This window comes from Pinus tabuliformis, chromosome 7 (assembly GCF_031772625.1).
Source record: "Pinus tabuliformis cultivar Carrire ecotype Pingquan chromosome 7, CPIR1, whole genome shotgun sequence".
In the NCBI taxonomy this organism is placed as follows: domain Eukaryota; kingdom Viridiplantae; phylum Streptophyta; class Pinopsida; order Pinales; family Pinaceae; genus Pinus; species Pinus tabuliformis.
Window position 1 is genome coordinate 601,608,962 of NC_142293.1, and position 15,921 is coordinate 601,624,882.

General features: G+C 39.0%; 1 pseudogene across 1 annotated transcript in view; it reads left to right on the forward strand.

The window, feature by feature from the left end:
* The first annotated feature begins 1,939 nt into the window (after nucleotides 1-1,939).
* The window catches only part of LOC149248876 (ubiquitin-conjugating enzyme E2 enzyme activator PEX22-like), a 90,570-nt pseudogene continuing 76,588 nt past the window's right edge, over nucleotides 1,940-15,921 (forward strand). The window contains exons 1-3 of the transcript XR_016266707.1: nucleotides 1,940-2,234; nucleotides 15,253-15,492; nucleotides 15,597-15,644. The product of XR_016266707.1 is annotated as a ubiquitin-conjugating enzyme E2 enzyme activator PEX22-like (transcript). The remainder of the gene's footprint in view (nucleotides 2,235-15,252; nucleotides 15,493-15,596; nucleotides 15,645-15,921) is intronic.

Below are 15,921 nucleotides of genomic sequence, written 5' to 3' on the forward strand. Positions count from 1 at the left end.
TACATTCCATTTCAATATTGATGGCTATTGTTGCAACTATCAACGAGAAGTCCATGACCATGACAAGAAACTATAACAAAATTCTATAACAGGCCCATGACCTTGACAAAGGTTTTAACAAAAATAAAGCTAAGGATCTTTCCCTGAGAGGGAAACCATGATGTAACAATCATTGCAACAAAACTTGATCCACCCCTAAGGGGAAACCAAGCCTTAAATTTATCAATGTCAATTAACATAATAAACTAAAGATTGTTGTAAAGAATTAAGAAGGAGACCAACAAAGACTACAAGACCAAGAAGAGAACCAGAAGGTTAGGGCACAACAGGGTGCTTCGCTTCGTTAGAGAGGGTGATGGGAGCCTCCTTAGAGATTCCTCGTGCTCGAACCTGAGCCTTTCCACCTTCATTTTTCAGTAACTAGGAGATGAGGGTTCTTAAGAACTTGTTGCGTTGCTCAATAACATCCAACCTATTAACAATGCATTGCAACTCCTCTTCCTACAAGGAGAAAGTTTGTGCAACAAAACCCTCTGTATGCCAATATAATTCCCAAGTGTAAAGGATTTTTGTGTCCTACATGCTTGAAGTTTTTGGATCGTTAACAAAGTTTGCTGTTTTTCCTTTCATTTGGCCCTTTGCTATCATCTTCCACGTTACCGTAGTGGGATTCTCGAGCTATTGAACATAGTGTCGTTGCTCCAAGTAAGTGGAGATGTGATACACTATGGCAACAAAACTACATCCCTATATGCCCAAAGCTGTGGAGGGGTCTCGTTTTGACTTCTTTCCCCTTCATTTGTCGATCACCCATACAAGTGCTACCAATTATCCTCTACAACCACCAAGGTGCAAATAGACCAACTAAATAACCCCCTAAAGACTGGTAGCAAAAAGCTTATGAACCATAGAACAAGGAATATATAACTAATGGTGAGATCACTGTGATATGTGTCGGCCTCAACTATTGTATGCCTTAAGAACCACAACTTCATTACCAATGTAGGCATAACTCCTTGCATGCTCGACCGAGGCCTTCTAGATTTTCTCATAATGAACTTAAGCATTCGTTGTAGGTCCTACCCTACAATATCCCACAGAATGACAACTTCAACTGTACCAACATGACCTTGGAGTGTGAGGGTTGGCTTTTGTTAGTGAGTAGCCATGTGGTGGATTGCTCTATTGCATTATGATCACGAGAAGTTGCACATGGCATGATGACATTTCTATTTTAAAACAATAACTTATTGCTTTGTCTTGTTGTGACTAAAACTGTGGACATAACAACAATTTTTTAGTTTAATTATAATAATAACTTTATATATTTACACAATTTTTTTTGGTATTACTAAAAACTTAAAAAATAACGTAATCATGAAAATAGATTTATATGACATCTTTTTTATATTAATAAAAATTATTTTTTAGAACAACATTTTTTTATATTAACAAAAATAAAAAATTTCCAATATTTAATATCAATATAAGTTATATATTTTTTCAATTGAAAAAACACCTAGTATATAATCATATCTAGTAAAAACAACGAGATTTGTGGGGACCAAACCTCTACATATAACTATTGAATCACCGCCACTCTCATTATTTTATTATGAATAAAAAATTTAGACCCCGTTTTAGCTTACTTTATTCCTAGGGTGCAGTTCATAATTTCCTTGTGACATTTTGTTTTATTAAACACACAAATAATTTCCGATGCGGGTGGTTATCCCGGAAACCGACTTTATTACTTAGTGCTCACTCCTCCATGACAGAGAATTATACCCTCACAAGAGAATTATACCTTTACAAACGAGCCAGCCCATATATGATACAAATGGTTGGCAGTTGCAGGCCCACCTTAACATGACGATAATTTGATGCGCCACAAGCTATTGAAAATGTGTATAAATAACAAATATAAAACATTTCTTCGTGAAGGTCAAAGCCAAATAGGAAATCCTATGCTGATCTACATTTTTTATGTCCGAAAGTAACCAAAAGAAAAGAAAAGGGGTCAAAGGAACATATAGTCTGATACCAAAGTGCAAAGAGGCGCAAATTGAGAAGGGAATTGTGAAAACTAACGGGATTGAGATCGAGGGTGGGATCTACCTTTTGGGGTGATGGGTGATTCCCTGAGGGAGGCTCTCGTCGAGATAATACGCAGATTCGGCACCCATGTGAGTGCCAAGATGTCGAATATCATCGCCCTCTTGATTAATCACAAGGTATGCATATTGTCATCCATATCCGACCACTTTTCTGTATTATTCTACAGATCTGCACATTTGGGTCGAGCCTGTGAACCTTGATTGATGCTTATCAGAAGTAAAATCCCCGTGGGTAATCTTACTTTAGAACTGGATTTAATGGGTTCGTTGTAGTTTTGCAATATTTTATATCCTTACTCTCTGGCTGTTTGATGCTATCGATGCAGACTGGACAATGGGGGGCTACTGGGTTGGTTAATTTTATTTGGTGCACTTTTGAAATTTGAAATCGTAAACTATTTAGACCTTGATTAATCCTCAGGTCCATCCATGTTATTTGGGGCACTTTTGAAATTTGAAATCGTAAACTATTTAGAGCATAATCCTCAGGTCCATCCATGTTGCCCTCGGCAAGAGATTGGAATTAGGTGGTGTGTGCCTAACCTAACATATGGCCAGGAACTGGGATATTACACAGAAGACAATTACACTCATTTTACGCAGATGATGTTACGATTATTTCATATTGCTACCTTTTGGGGTCACTTAGAGTTATTTTCTAAGTTCCTTGGGGTTGCTCTGTGGTTTATTACCATTGGTATACTCTGGAGCTGTGCTCCTCGCCTGTACCGGAGTATTTAGTGTTTCTTTGGCTATGTTTGGACAGTTTGGTCCATCCCTTTCAGCTGTCATCCCCAACCATTATCCGAAATTTGTTCATCGGCTATAACTTAACATGAGCAGTCAACTAAACAAATTCTGCTGGAAACCATGACTGACATGCTACTCTCTTTTTGAATTATGGCATTATCGCTGAAAATGGCTGAAGAGTCATGGCATCATTGGAGCTGGTGTTAATGGCTTTTGACTTTGATGGAATTTTATCTTTTTTCCTGGCAAAATAGTAGGCTATTTGATATTCAAATTTCAGACATGGATAGGGATGTTCTCTCTTTTTTTTTAATGAAGATCATCATGATCCTGCTCTAAGCTGTGTATGCCCTATCTAATTCAAGTTGACCATATTACCATACTGCTCAAGTTTTAAAGTTTGAAGCTGTGTAATATTTGTTTTATAATTTATTTAATGAATCATGTCTGCTTGGGGCATTTTTAGACCAAGATCATCAGTTCACTTCTTCTGGCCTGTGTGACAACAACTTGGCAAGCGTCTGAAATAAAAATTGGGGAAAACTGGCAAAAGCTAGAATTTTTAAATAGCCACCTGGTATAGTTAACTAGCTGGCATAGTTTTTTTAAAATGCCAGCTGGGAAATATGAGTTGTGTAATATGGATGCACAGTAGGGATTTTGTTGTTTCAATATATGAGGATTTGAGAAAGTCTCCAGAGGAATCATCAGAGATCCTAGATGCCGGGAACCTATGGCCATCATCCAAAGGTTGGACACCATTTGTGGTTCTAATCTGAAGGTGCATGAGGTCATCCTGCCTGACTTATCTGCAATGATGGTTCTGTCACCTTGTTCAAAATTTCAAATAGACTGGCCATTTTCATGGTCTCTATATACTGTTTCTTTTGGGATGCTGCATTCCATCTTTTTGCCGAAGACGTATAATACTATAATAATGTGTCTATGTGCATGCATGTATGTATTTAATTTATGTACAGTCCAAACCACGCACATGTATAGATACATACATGGATAGATCACTAGATTGATAATGATCACTTGTATTTAGTAATAAAGAATTAACTTCCATCAGTATAAAAATTCTTGATGAGTGGCCTGGTCTATCTCAGAACCAAACGCTAGAGTGCTGGATGCTTGAGCCTCTATTTTACATTTCATTTAGCATTAAAAGACAAGTAAAACAGATTAGTCCAGGAGCCTGCAATAGAAGTAAAAATTATTGTTGGACACAAGAGCTTAGGGCTTAATCTTCCTAAAATTTGGTCAGAACATTTTATTTAGTGCATTCTGGAAGTTTTTAAGTAAGACGACCAAGTGGGAGGAGGACTACCTCTAGGATTGATATGAGAGGTTTTTCCTTCTTGTTCGTTGTCTTGAAAAGGGCCTTTTCTCTTTCTTTGATGACCTGTACATCAATTCAAGCTATTTTGTATTAATTTGAAGATGCCATTAACTTTTACACTATTCTTGGGGATGCTGGGAAACATTTCACAGCATGAGAGTAATAGTCCAATTCCGAACTTTGGGACCGGGGAAGATGTCCTTGGCAAAGACTTTGGGGCCTTTCCTATGCATTTATAGTGCTACCAATAATAGCTTGCAAAATATATCCAGTTATGAATTTTACTGTTGGGCATATCTTTTCATATCCCTCTTTGACCTTCCTGTCTCTTCCTTCCTTCCTTCCTTGATTGCCTTGTGATCCTGCCACCCTCCTTCCCTCTCACCTTGCTTGCTTCTTTAAGCATCTCACCTTTGTTATTTTACCCCTAGACCTAGCACAATATGTGACAGCCCTTTTTGTTAACTCTCATGTAAATATTATTGTGAAGTGTAAAACTGATGTAAATTAATGTGAATAAAAAAAAATGATGACTGGTTGAGATGGGACACGGGCTTAGAGGTTTGTAGGAAGAGGAGATGCTTGTAAACCATGTCTTGCATTTAAATTACCACCTAAATCCCTGTTGGAGGAGATGGCCCTACTACAGGTAGTTAATGGAAGAAACATCCTCTTGATCAGAGGATGAGTCCGCACGATAGCATCGTAGGCAGCATTGACAGGGTCAACACACAAGGGGAGTCAGACGGGCAAAAGAGGAGGTAGGAGAATAGAGGGGGCATTATGTGTAAAGGAGGGGAGAGTATGCACTAAACAACAAGAGAATGGAGGACTGGTTTTTGTCTCTTGTATGCGTATCTCCAATGTTTGCGCAACCTAGTTTGATCGCCTGTGATAAGGGAGGCTTGTAGAGATGCGCGAGTATTCCTTGTGATCAAAAGGGCCAGTAGTTGTGCCCGTGTATTTTTTGTTAAGGCCTAAGCATGCCCGTGTGTTTAAATGCTAGAAGAGAGTTAAGTGGAGTAGGGATGCTCTAGTGATAAACATATTGAGAAAATCATGGGGGCTTGTTGGCTAAGAATCACCAGGGCCGTGGACATGTTCCCCGGGCTGACAAAACCAATGAAGACTATGCTTGTTGAGAGCTTACTAAGAGTTTGAGGCACCCTAGAGCTAGTGGGCCAATAACGCTTAATGTAGTATTGGGGGCTAAGAACACAAGTGTGAGCACTGTTGAGAAGTTGTTGGCAAGTGTGCTCTTATTCTTACAGAGGTAATGCCGCTGAAAAAACTCCGTTTTATTTATACATATCTCTCTCGAAGACTGAATCGAGACTCTCTGTGTTGGAAGTAATGCTTCCATGTGTTTACAAGTTGTCAATGAGTATTCCGAGGTGTTATTCTAGATGTGGTTGTTTCCCGTGTGTATGAGTTGTTGTTGTGACATGTCCCAGTTACAGATCCACTTTCTTAGGATCTAGATTTGTCGAAGTTAGTAATTTGTATCCTATATATATGTAACCTTTGTGATCAATAACAATATTAGAGTGATTTTTGTTGTGTGTAATTTTTCTCTCTCGTTCTATTTCTAATATGGTACCAGAGCTGGTACGGGCTTGACTCCCTATGTGAGGGATTCTGAGTGTTATTATTTCTGTACATATTAGTATAGATGTGTGAGAGTTTATTTTTAGTGTGTGAAATTATTTGTGATCATGTGGGTGGAGATTTGTTTGTTTGTTTGCAGCTTCTTTAAGAATAGTCAGATCCTTCCGTTATCTTGCTATCTCTAAATTTTTGTTTGTGCTTATTTTCTATCATATTATAAATGTGCAAAACAATGCCCACGAACATTACATGTTGCTGCACGGATATGGATTTGAGATCTAGGGCAGAGGGGTTTCAAGTGGCCAACGATAAATGTCAAAAGTGTTAAAATTGGAGGCAGATCTCAATTTTTCACTTCTGCGGGGAAGAGATCTTTGCGTCAGATGTTTATGTTGCAATCTTGTTCCGATCTCAAATTTTGGAGTTTGCATTTTAAACATATTGAGTCTGGTTAGCTCAATATGTGAGTGTAAGTTTGTTGGAATTGACCACTCTAACAAATGTTGTTTTGTGAAGACGAGAAAGTTCCAAGATAAAGATTGAACCAGATGAACAACTTTTGACCTGTGCTAAGGAGGGACGTGGTGACTTGTCTATGCCTGAATGACAACTGATAGTTTGATGATTATTGAGTTTGTAGTTGTGAAATGTTTCAATTCTGGTTATAAAAAGGGTTGGTGGTTCTTAAACTGGAAGCCCTGGTGTCCGAAACATCAATTCTTGTGTGTTAGTAAGGTCAAGTTGTTTGATCAACTTTTGAACACATTTAGTATCTAGACCCCCATCTCAGTCATTGACGGATAGCTGAAAGCGAAATATTTGACAGATGGTGGTTGGTCCATAGGATGGTTCATTACTTGACGACTCTTATCGTGGAAGCCCCGACGAGCCGAGGTGTCAATATTGTTGATCTTGCAATGTTCATCAACAATGGTCAGAGGCGGTTACGTTTTAAATGGAGGTCAAGTGATAGCTCGAAGATGTGGTGGTGAAAGAGCGGTGTTTGCGAGATTCCAGAGTGGATGTGAGTGCTAATGAAGACCAGTCAGACATAGATTATCCTTGTTGTTGTAATGTGCTTTTCCATGTAAGCATTAAGGGAGGGTGTTGGAAATAATGCTTCCATGTCATGTGTTCCATGTGTATTACAAGTTGTCAATGAGTATTTCGAGGTGTTATTCTAGATGTGGTTGTTTCCCGTGTGTATGAGTTGTTGTTGTGTCATGTCCCAGTTATAGATCCACTTTCTTAGGATCTAGATTTGTCGAAGTCAGTAATTTGTATCCTATATATATGTAACCTTTGTGATCAATAAAAATATTAGTGATTTTTGTTGTGTCTAATTTTCTCTCTCTTTCTATTTCTAATACTTTGTGCCTTGCTTGAACCCCTATGTTGTTTGGTTGCTGGACTAAAAAAGCCATCGTGGTGTAATGGTTGGGAGCTGTTGAGAATACCTGAGAAATGGGCTCTGTTCATCGTACGTGAGTGAATGGTTGAGAACTCTTGAGCAAGCTACCTCCTCAGACTTAGAATTTGACTCGAGGGTGGTTCGCTGCAAGAAAGCATAGCTGTGCAGTCAGCTTATGGTTAGGTGGAGAGTTGTAGTCCCACTCTCAGTCGCCAACCATCTACTTCATAAGATAAGTTACTTAATTGTGTCACTGTGCATACCAATGGAATGTAAATGCCTATTGCTCTTGTTGGAATTGTATGGCCAATGATGAGGAAAGACTATTATTGTGTATTTTGCTGAGGAATACCTATTCTTGTGTATTATGATGAAGGATGTATGTTTTGTGTTTATGGATGCTTGTTCATTGCTGTTGTGTGAGAGAGATGCGTAATATTTGTTGTCACTAGTTAAATTTGTAATGGATGGTTTGTGTTCTATGAGTGGCTTTTGTTGTGAATGGCCTGCGTTTATGAGTTAAATACAAAGAAATTATGCCTTTATATGTTCATATATATATATATATATACACACTTAGTGTGTGTGTGTGGTTCACTTATCGTCGAGAGTGGCTATACCAACGCGCGGAGGACTTGGACAGGGAGGTTGCAAAGTCTTAAATCTCAGTCCTTGAGAGCTGGGTCGAGTACTCTATTAACAATGGTAAAGTTCGGGAGAGATAGCCCATATTTGACTAAGTGTCAAGGGTGTCCCTATTACTATATATATAACATATATGTATGTAAGTTTAGGAGGGATAGCCGCCTTGAGGAATGGAGCCGAGAGAGGGAACGAAGCCCGTTAATCGACGGGACAATGTCCCTCTCGCCGCGGCCAGCAGGGTAGGCTCCCATACAAAATGCATGTGGGGTGAGAGACGTCGAGATGTCATATCAGTACCTCAAAGTCATGAACCATGGTGTGGCATGTAGTGTGCACAAGGAAAAGGGTCGAGATTAACAACCAAGGGAGACAAGGATATCCCTGACATATAACAACAAAGGAATTCCGCCTCGGACCTTGGGGAACCCATGTACCGTTGAGGAGAGCGTGAGGTTGATGGTACTGAGTGACGGGAATCCCACTCGTCGATTGATGTGGAAAAGTTTGTCTTTCCTCAACTTGTTTGTAATGTCTAATGCGTGGTGGGCCGGGGAAAATACATTGAGGGGTGAGATCACTTATAATATAAAAAGGGCGCAAAGCAAACTAAGGGGTTGGTCTGGTGGGTCCAAGCGTGGATGATGTGGCATATGCCATGGTGGCATAATAGTTGGCAGGGCGTGATGATGTGGGAGGGCTTGGGATGACGTGGTCTGCCTCACGGGATTCTTGTGTTGACAAGATAAGCCACGTGGGCCACCCTGTGAGCGCCATGTGGTAGTCACTCTGACATGTCAAAGTTTGAAAAGGGCCGAGTTCAAATGGCCATAACTTTGATCCACAACTCGGATCGCAATAAAAATTTATATCTCCGAAAAGCTCTCGATGAGCTGGTTGTAATGGCGGTATTAGTTTGAGAAAGTTGAGGATGGAGGAATTTTGTAACTCCATTTTCCTAATGAGACCTTGGAATTTAGGTTAAATGAAAGTAACACCTTCCATAGGGCTGGTTTAGACAAAGTGGTGGAAGGGTTTGTTACACAATAGATCCTCTTCTACAACAATAGTTCAAATATCCCATTGATCTCTTTAGCAACATATTTTGATGGGCATGGATATGTAAGCAATGTACAAAACTTGATTATAGTCCCATGATCACCCCCTCGGTTAGAAGTCCCTCGGCTTATCCTATGGATTTCTCTTTACAATGTTTTAAAAAACGGCTGAATCGAATCCGAAACGGCCGAGTTGATCCGAGTCGGTGGGATTTTTTGTGACCCGGCAGAAAAAACGAAACGGGAGGCCGAGTCATGACTGACTCAGCTGAGTTATTGCATGACTCGGCCGAGTCAGTCATGACTCGGTCAACCCGGCCGGTTCTGCAATAACTCGGCCGAGTCAATGAATGCGGCCTATAACCCAAAAAAAAAATGTGATTTTTCATATTTTTTTAAAAATTTCTAACTGTTAGCTGAGTGTTGGGGACTCCAAGGTGTTTTCTAAATTAGTTAAATGCTATTTGGGGTCCATTCCCCTCTCCTAGTATTGATATGCTATTCAAATTTCATGGTAATGTTAAATTCTTAAAGTAAAAGTGACATTACCATGAAATGACTCTGGATGTTTGAGAGTGGTTCCGGCCTCATTGGATTTCATATGGAGAAAGTAGAATTTTAGATTTCATTCAAAATCCAGCAGACTTATCAGTTTTTCAGGATTGGAGGATTGCAATGTTTCCATTGAATTTTGTCATGTGTTAGGGTATGGAACTCGTATTTAATCAAAAGCACCAATCCCTCCATGTACCTTGATGTTAGTGACATTGGTTGTCGAATTCCTCTGGGATTCGCTCCCAAACCAGGATCTTTTGAAAATGTCACTCCCGCTCCCGTTTTCGCTCTCGCTCCCCACTTTCGCTCCCGCTCCCAAGTAACACTGAGCCAGATGATGTTGGCAACTCTAGCAGTAGCCAGTAGTACTGGTCATAGACTTTTGTTGTAGAGGCCATTTATAGCCTCCTTGGTTATCTGTTTTTGTTTTGATCTCTATATCATCATCGTGTATGTATTGGACAGTGCACTGGGTGCCATTTTGATATAATGGATATATTCATGAGCCTACTTTGATCATATGTTGTCTTCTATTTATATTCTAATGCTGTGTGTTTGGAAACATGAATGAAAATCTTTAAAATTATGTGTTTTTATAAAAAATAAATATTTAATGTATTTTTTACAATGACCGAGTCATTGAAATCGAGCTGGCCGAGTCGATACCGAGTCGGAGTCGGAGTTTTAAAACATTGCTCTTATCGGACAAAGTTCAGTTCGAGAGAGTGCTCCTTGCCTTGACATCGACATCATTGTTTGTTACTTCCCCACAAGCGTCTTTGCACTTTACACTTCACAGTGAGTTTGTTAGGGCCCTTCCCTTGACTTATATGTAGATATTTTTCATTACTTGACTCTTGGCGTGGTCATTCTTGTGGGGGACTTCAACACTTGTACCAATAATTTACGTGTATTGCTTCTTGACAGATTCAAGGATGCCCTTATCTTTAGGAAATTGACTTGGGCATTGTGTGCATTCATAGCAATGTTACCAGACTCGGTATCGGCAATAAATCGGCGAGGCAAAAGAGCGAAGAGTTTTAATCAGATCAGGGAAAAATCGGGAAAAAATCGTTGAATTCAATAAATAAAGATATACACATATATTGAATTAAAAGAACATTTTCCATTGATATTCAATAAAGCCATGTCCAAACAATGCATAATATCAATAGATGTCCAAAATATCATGAATGAATAAGTATCTCATATATGTTATGAGTCAAAACATGATCCAAAGTACTAAGTCCTGAATTCTAACCAGTGACTACATAGAACCTGAAATGTCTACTTCTAAAAGTTTATAAAATACTGCATACTAATCAGTAAAAAAGTAGTAACTCAAATATCTTGATCGCTGCTGAAATCAATGTTCCACCAAGTTTCGGGGACGAGGAGACGAGGGAGCGGGGATACGCAGGAGCGGCCTATGCAAAAGCTCCCCACCAATTTTTAGGAAATGTGAGGGGACGTCGGGGTCTTAAAAACTTATAAATATAAAATATAAATCGAGGAACCATATAACTGAAACAAATTTAAAACAAAAAGCATGATCATTGATATCGTTATCATATAAATTATAATCATACATCGTACATGTAATTTTGTAACTATACAGTGTAGCTACTAGTCTACTAACTTACTAACAATGGACAATGAAAATAAATTATAAAATTATAAATGTTTAAAGTTTTAAACTTTAAACTTTAAACCATATTGATGTTCCACTTCCAACTATGAACATTGAATATTGAATAATATAAAAATCAAGTCTCATACCTCAGTTGCAGCATTCCGTTCAACGAAGGAGTAGACAGAAGGCTGCTTGGCGATGGCGGCAGTGTTCAGTTCAACGAAGGAGCAAACAGAAAATGAAATGTGAAATAAATATAATGTAAACCCTTCTTGGTCGGTCAGCAAGTATTAAAAATTACGATTTTTTTTTTGTTTCATAAAAAAATATGCGAATTTTTTCTAGGGAAACGACCCCTTGGGACCCCTTAATACCCCTTTCGCCTAGGAAACGGCCCCAATTGGAGGAAACGACCCCAAAAATGGAGGAAATGACCCCTTTCAAGTTTCCTCGCGTACCCTGTTTTTTGGGAGCGTGGGGAAACGTCCCCCTCTCGCCCCCAAGTCCCTGGAGCGCGAGGGAGCTAGGAAACTCGACCCCCGAGTGGGGGGGCGCGACCCCGTGGAACACTGGCTGAAATGATATGATAATGGTTTCCCACTGAAATCTCTGATAGAGCACACGTTGAAGCTACATTGGAGTACACTGCACACTACGCCTCTATTACACTACAACACTATTACACAGAGTAAATTGAAACTGAAACCATGCCTCTATTACCTTCTCGGTGTATGAGCTGCAGGCCTGAGCAATGAGAAGTAAGTTACGAACCGATGTTTAATTTTTAACCTAACTAAACCACGCAGTGAAAAATGCGGGAACCCTAAGTAGCGGTGCCCCCTCTTGTTGATCCTCTTTGGGTTTTGCATAGATACATTGAAGTCTTTTTTCTGAGAGCATGTTAAGGATAGGGATTGTTGTCTTCTACACCACATGTTAAGATCTCCTCCTCTTTTTGCTGATGATTTGAAGTTTATGAGCTTTAACAGATTTCTATGACTGTACTTTCCCAATGGTATCCAAAGATAACAACAGTAATTCCCTCAACTGTTATACATTGAAAGGGACATATCAGACCTAAGTCTGTCCTGTATAATCATTACAATGCAAAAATAAAGACTCCCATATTTCCAAAAAAACATATTTTATCAGTCCCCAATATCCATATTATTAAATCCTTAATAAAGTAGCTAGTAAAAAGAAGGGTGAACATATTTAGTGGAAAGTTCGTTCACTTACTCCAAGACATGCCATTTTCCAGGATCCAGCAATAATCCTCCCTTGGACATTATGTCAGCCTCTTTTTTTCTCTCCCTGTAATAATAATGAAAAGAAATATTGTTATTACATCTTTGTATCTCCTCATAGATGGGTCTCAGCATAACATTCTCAAATGCACATATGCCCTCCTGCATCTATGTAATTATCACAAGTGAGTCTCCACAGATTTGAATTTTTGTAGTACCTTTCTCAGCAGCTAGCACGAGTATTGGTTCAGGGCCATTAGTTCTGAAAAGTTATTTGACCCCCTGCCAAGCCCAGCTTTAAGCTTGATGATATGTGATTCCCTTATATATATAATACCAACTGCTCCATTAACCTATGAATCAATGTCATTCTGAGAGGCACCATAAAAAGAGATCCAATCCCCTGATCTATCAATCACATCGGTGCTAATTTGCCTCTGATTTTCTTGATTGCTGGAGAGTCAAGACTATTTAACATATTTATGCTTGAGTGGCACACTGCACTGCTGAAACATACTTATCTTCAGACAGACTTGCATTTCCCACAAGCCACACACCCCAGGCATTAATAAGTGGCAGAGCCTTGACATTCTTTACTTCCCTATTTCTTCCGCATCACAATATTAAAATTTCTCGATTGAAGGACCCCACCCCATATACCTTTAAAACCTGTGATTGTCTCCAATCCTTTCTACACTTGAATAGTATAAGAAGAAGACACAATTTAATGATGATTGAACTCTTTACTTTCTTTGCATAAAGGGCATCTACGTGGTCCTTGCCAACGCCTTTTTTGACATATATCCGAAGTTAATACATTGTTATTTAGTGCCATTCACATAAAAATTCAAGCTTTTTGTGTTAAAATCCAAGTTAAAATAGGCAACTAGGGCCAAATTCCACCTTGCGACAGCTCTTTTAATGGAGATTATGATTGCATTAATTTCCTCTTTTCGAGAGAACCAAAATTGATATAAAGGTCATCTAATTTGGACAAGCAGAAGTGTGTTTTTGAATTTAAGCCCACACATGTGCAAATTGTTCAGGTTGGCCACATCATCATGTAGGCTCATGTAGCCCAATGGATGTGTCACTTCACCCTCAACGACTTGTATAAATACAAGTGACCTCTCACCTCATTTGTCATCATCTCTTACACATTCTTCTCTCTCGTAATCTGATTGGTTCGTACAGCTATTGGGCAGCTGAATTCTTCTTGCACGTGTGGCTGGAAAAGAGGACAAATTACATGACTGTTGCAGGGTTTGACCAGTGTTGACCAAGGGGTATTTGACCAAGTTTGACTGCGATTTTTGGGTCAAAATTTTGGTTTTGGAGAGCTGCATCTATTGGCACAAAAACTGAGGTATTCTGAGCACTTTGACCAGGGCTGACCACAGAGTTGACCGCAGGATTTGACCAAGTTTGACTGCTGTTTTCATGACCGTTTTGGGCTGACTTTGACCATCTAAGGAGGCCGAGTTTGACTGGGTATGACCGAGCTGCATTGTGGATGATTTGCTGCTGTTTTGACCAGCGTTGACTTTCTGGTTAGGGCTGTTGACTGCTGCAGAAAATTTACAGATTTGACAGGGCTGTTTTGACTATCATTTGGCAAGTCAATTTTGAATTTATTGTACTCTCTTTCTCTGCTGAACATTTGATATAAAAATAAGAAGAATTGATAAAAAGGTTTTCCCCATCTTGGGGTTTTTCCCCGGCATTTGCCAAATCGGGTGTTCTCTTGTCTCGGCTTGTCTTCGGCATTTTGTTTCATGCTCTATCTACTTTTATTGTCAATGTGATTAATGGTTAAAGTGATTGCTATTGGAAACTAAATTGGAAAATGTCATTGGGCTGCTAAAGTACATTGAAGTAATTGTGCTAAGCATAGAACATACCATTGTTAACTCAAAATTAACAGCCTTGGCATTCTTTACTTCCCTATTTCTTCCGCACCACAATCTTAAGATTTCTCAATTGAAGGACCACCCCATATACCTTTAAAACTTGTGATTGTCTCCAATCCTTTCTACACTTGAATAGTATAAGAAGAAGACACAATTTAATTATGATTGAACTCCTTACTTTCCTTGCATAAAGGGCATCTACCTGGTCCTTGCCAACTCCTTTTGTGACATGTCCAAAGTTAATACTTTGTTATTTGGTGCCATTCACATAAAAATTCAAGCTTTTAAAGGAAACTTGAATTTCCAGACAGATTTCCTCCACCATTCAGTATTTTCCAAACCACGGACTTGACATTATGCCTTATAACCAATTTTTGGAGTGTAAATGCTCAATGCAGGATTATTTGATGAAATTAGCCTGTCCTCTGTATCCTATCTCACTTCTCTCTTGTACCTGCACTATTTTTTATTCTTTTCTTAGCTAGAACGTTTAGCTTTTAGCTAGACACTTAGTTCTTTACCTTTCTCTGCTTTTAGTATTGATCTAGGTTTGCTTTTGCACCCCCACTTTGTACTTACACTGGATGTCTCTTTTAGTCCCACTGACCTACTTTTTTGGTCCTTTGTCGGATGTTCATAAAATTATCTCATCTTATCTGGTTTAGTGTTGCCTCCTAGGCAAATTGCTTGTTAATTTTATTAACTAATCTATGAAGATATTCATTTTATCTAATTCTCTTTGGAGACATGGAGATTGATACATATGTTGATTCTTTGCAGCCTTGTAAGATGAATGATATTATTAACAACCTAGTATAAATTTAGTAACTCACAACACAGTTATGTGGAGTACCGAAATTGGTTTATCTGAAATTGATCTTTGGAAGGCTGACTTCAATATTCATCTTTTTGTCAGTCTTTCAAATTCATTAACATGTGGAGGCTGACCTTGTTCTGAATTTATTGCGATTTCCAGAATGCTGGCTCGATTGGAGCCCTTGCAGGATTTGCTCTTGCAATAGTTTTTACATGGAAGTACTTGAAATCTCCTGGAGGACAGCACAGAAGACTAGAAAAACGAAGAAATTCACCAACAGCAAACTCTGATGACAACTCCCAATCAACTGGAGATACAGTCTTGTCTTCTACTGTTTTCCAGCCTAGTTCAAGTTTGAACGAAACAGCAGTTTCACCCCAGGAATTTAGTACGATGCAGGTTGATTTCCTTTCTTCTGGTTTCAGCCAAGTAAACATTGAAATTCGACACATGATATTGGATGGCATGCTTACTTGAGTTCCATTTTGAATAATTCTCTGCAGCTAAGTTTGGCACAAGTTGTGAAGCAGCAACTGAATGGTGGTCGAAAGGTAGTGTTCCCATTTTCATTTCTATCTAGTAGTTTTATTTCATAACTCAAGCTTAAAGATAGGTCTGGTTTATTTTTGGTAATTGAATTTGAAACTTTGGTCTTCAATGGCATTGGTAAAAAGGTAACCACAGTGCAATCTCTCTTTCTGTTTTTTCTTTGGTTTTGTTTTTCTGATAAAATGCACATCCCTGGGAAATGTATGTGGCACATCCCCTCATTCTGAGGATGGTATCGAGGGATAAACTGGCTGGTTGCAGTTTTGGCAATCTAACGAT